The sequence below is a fragment of the Tupaia chinensis genome, unplaced genomic scaffold, assembly GCF_000334495.1.
Source record: "Tupaia chinensis unplaced genomic scaffold, TupChi_1.0 Scaffold000067_1, whole genome shotgun sequence".
In the NCBI taxonomy this organism is placed as follows: domain Eukaryota; kingdom Metazoa; phylum Chordata; class Mammalia; order Scandentia; family Tupaiidae; genus Tupaia; species Tupaia belangeri.
Genome location: NW_006159526.1, coordinates 5,198,295 through 5,202,051, shown reverse-complemented (window position 1 = coordinate 5,202,051; position 3,757 = coordinate 5,198,295). Strand labels below are relative to the sequence as shown.

At 51.2% G+C, this 3,757-nt stretch overlaps 1 protein-coding gene across 4 annotated transcripts in view; it reads right to left on the bottom strand.

The window, feature by feature from the left end:
• The window catches only part of C5AR2 (complement C5a receptor 2), a 13,167-nt gene that overhangs the window by 8,020 nt on the left and 1,390 nt on the right, over positions 1-3,757 (bottom strand). For 2 of the 4 annotated variants that reach the window (XM_027767099.1, XM_006142121.3), the window contains exon 1: positions 857-985. The gene's annotated coding sequence lies outside the window, so the exon portion shown is untranslated. Of the gene's footprint in view, positions 1-856; positions 1,208-3,757 lie in introns of those variants that run through there. The other 2 variants (XR_001369525.2, XM_027767101.1) reach the window with 2 other exon arrangements.

Genomic DNA, 3,757 nt, shown 5'->3' with positions numbered 1-3,757 from the left:
CAGGTGGAATGGTGGTTAAGGTGCTGGACTTCTCACATGGCCGATCACGGTTCGAGTCCTGTACCTGATGTCTTGCTTTCTCACTTTCTCTCTCTCTGTCTCTTTATCTCTTACTGGTCAAATTAAAGAATAAGAATAATTTTTAAAAATAAATAAATAAAATAATTCTTTTTTTAGAGAAGAATTACTTATTTCATTTTATTTATTGCTATTATCATTATTATTATTTTAATTTGGGTACATGCATTTACCAGAGAGAAAGAGAGGGAAAGTAAGAAAGCAAGGCACCAGGTCTGGGACTCGAACCACGGTTAACCATATGGGAGTCCAGAGCCTTAACCACCACACCACCTACTGACCCCCACACATGGCTTTTAAAAATAAAATTCAAACCTGTGGCCAGCTGGTGGCTTTGTGATTAAGGTCCTAGATCTCATATGGCTGACTTTGCAGTGAAAATAAGTCCCAAATTTGGTGGCTTAAAAAATACAGCAGGCACGGGACCAGCAGTTAGTGTAATGGCTATGTCACTGGACTCTCACGCAGTCGACCCCGGTTTGCGTCCCGGACCCGGTGGCTTAAAACTCACGCCAGGCGCGTGTGCGTGTATGTCCAAGATCCCAGGAGGAGAATGGAGGAGAAGGGATTGCGGCGTGGCCATTCACCCCGGAGGTTGATTTCTCACTTTCTGTCTCTCTGTCTCTCTCTGTCTCTCCAGTGAGCACATGTGCCCTATAGCAAAAATCTCTCAAATTTTTTTTCAAATTCTCACTAGCTGTGTGGCCTTGGGTAAGTCAAGTAACCTGTCCGTGCCTCAGTTTCCTTGTCTGTAAAATGAGATGAATCATCTACGAACCTTGTTAGAATTCACGGGCTCACAGGACGCAGGGCTGAGCGCAGTGCCGGTCCACAGCGAGCTGGGCGCCCTGTCGGGGCCGCTGCCACTATCTGCTCACCCACACCCCTCTCAGGCCTCACCCTGCACTGCCCCTGCTGATTACAGCCAGGAAACACATAGGAGCAGCTGTAGCGGCTGTGGTATTTCCTCTCAGCGTTTAAACCGAATGGGAGCGTTAACGCCGTCCTATCCCTCCATCTCTTCCCCGTAATCTTGTCTCCGGATCACAGGGTCGCGTCCGGGTCTATCTGGACACGCATCAGGCCCGTCCTTCACAAGAGTCTCCCACGATGGCTGCATCCGTCATGCCTGTTAACCCGAAGTAAGAGAAGCAGAAGTTATATTTTATTGTGTGTGTGTGTGTTTTTATACTAAGTAAATGATGCTTAAAAGTTTATTTTTTTCATGAGAGAGAGAGAGAGACAGGAGGCCCCAGCAGGGTCTTCTCATGCCGAGATCTGTCCCCAGCTGTGCAGCCAGCCAGGATCCCGGCACACCTGGCGTGTTCAGGTCCACCTGGGCTCCAGGCCTCGAGCCTTCCCAAGGCTCCAGCATCACACGGCATCGCCCCACTGCCTGCACCGCTGCGGCCAGATCATACGCCGTATGTTTGTAGAGATTATCTTCACAGCAGGCCCCGCTCATCCACACAGGCTATGTTCCAAGACCCCTAGTGGGTTCCGGAAATCGCGGGTCCTGCGCTGTTTCCCACGTGAATACACAATAATGATGGCATTTTACGTACAAATGAACCACAATTGCTAAAAATAAAATAGAACAATCATAACAATATACTGTAAGAAAGGTCATGTGGGGCCTGGTGGTTGCTTAGCAGTAACACAACTGGGCCCAGATGGGAGAGATTCGGGTTTGAGTCCCCGGACCTCCCTGGGACTGCTCGCCATCCAGGCAGGCCAAGGCTGGGGTGGATCGCAGCTGGAAGAGCCTTTCGGAGTGCCTGTCTCTGTCTCTGTCTCTCTCTCTCCTTCCCTCTTTCTCTCTGTCTGTCTCTCATGGAAGTAATAAATAAATAAACTTAACAATAGTTATGTAGGGGCCAGCAGGTGGCATGGTGGCTAAGGCACTGGGCTCCCACGTGGCCGACTATGGTTCTAGTCCTGGATCCGGTGGCTCAAAAATCAAGCTGGACATGTGTGTGTGTGAGTGCCCAAAAATCCTGAGAGGAGAGAGGAGAAGGGATTGTGGTGTGGCCATTCCCCCTGGCCGGGCGATTTCTTACTTTCCTTCTCACTGTCTCCTCTCAGGGTGGCACAGTTGCCCTATGGTGAAAACCTTAAAAATCAATAATAAGTAAATAAAGTTACATGGATGTGAGCTCTCTCTTTGGACCAGAGTTGACCACAGGTAGCTGAAACCACAGAAATAAACCTAGATAAAGGGGGACTGCTGTATAGGCGATAGCTATAGCTAAAACATTAAAATTATTGGGACCAGCAGGTGGCATAATGGTTACGTTGCTAGACTCCCATTTAGTTGACCACAGTTCAAGTCCCAGACCTGGTGGCTTAAAACCCATCCCAGATATATATGTGCGTGCATGACCAAAATCCCAGAAGGAGAATGGAGGGGACAGGATTGCGGCAGCCATCCCTCCAGGGGGTGATTTCTCACTTTCTGTCTCTCTGGCAAGCCCATGTGCATTATAGCAAAATCATTGTCTAAAAAAAAAAAAAAAAAAAAAAACAGACAGGGTCTTGTTATGTTGTCCAGGCTGACTTTGAACTCAGGACCCTCCTGCCTCAGCCTCCTAAATAGCTGGGATTATAGGCCGGTGCCACCGTGCCTGTGTGCGTGCGTATTCGTGTATCAGCCAGTCTCGCTGGAACCTCTGCTCTGTGAAACACGACGCGCTGGGGGAACGTGGGATTCCTTTCCCACAACTTCAATCCGGCCTCCTCTTGGAAAAGCACGCATGCTGCCCAGAAGCCCCGGGTGGAAACCACGCACGTGCTCACCCACAGCGGGATGGGTAGACACACGTGGAATATGTGCCCTGAGGACTGTCCTACAGCAGAGAAAGCCGAGACTGCCGCGGGTTGGGGTATACAACGTCAACGAGGAGGCCACGGACGCAGAGAGAACAGTTCCCTCCCGTCCAGTTCAGATACAGGCAGGACTCTGGGGTCAGAAGTCAGGTTTGACTACCCTTGGGCCAGGGTAGGGATTGGAGCACGCCCAGGGGGGCTCTGGGAGCTTGACCAGCGGGTTCTGGCTGCTAGGGTGTGTTCAGGGTGCAGGGTGCAGGGAGCTGCCCATCCTTTGGATTGCAGTCTGTAGGCGTGTCACACAGACAGGAAAGCTAAGAAGCTCCGTGAGAACAGGAGAACTGCCAGAGCGGACGAGCACACTGGGCATATGTGCTGGGCGTGTGCGCTGGGCCTGCGGCAGCCCGGGGTAGCCGGAGCCACCAGGATCCCTGCAGGTCCGAGGGGCTGTTTCCTAACCCCCACTGTGATGAGCCTTTGTGGGCTCTGACAGGGCTTTTCTGTTGGACCATCTGAGTCACTTCCAGGATTCTGACAAGTATTCCAATGTGGTGATGGAACCAGCAGTTAGCGTAATGGCTACGTCGCTGGATTCCCATGTAGTCGACCATGGTTCGAGTCCCAGACCCGGTGGCTTAAACACACACCGGGCACGTGTGCGTGTGTGCCAAAGATCCCGAGAGGAGAAAGGAGGAGAAAGGATTGCAGCATGGTGACAATAAGATTTCACTCCCTGGGCAGCAGATGGAGTGGAGGTTAAGGCAGTTGGATCCCACATGGCAGACTACAGGGTTCGAGTCCCAGACCTGGAGGCTTGAAAAACACAGTGGGTGTGTGTGCGTGCATGCCCAAA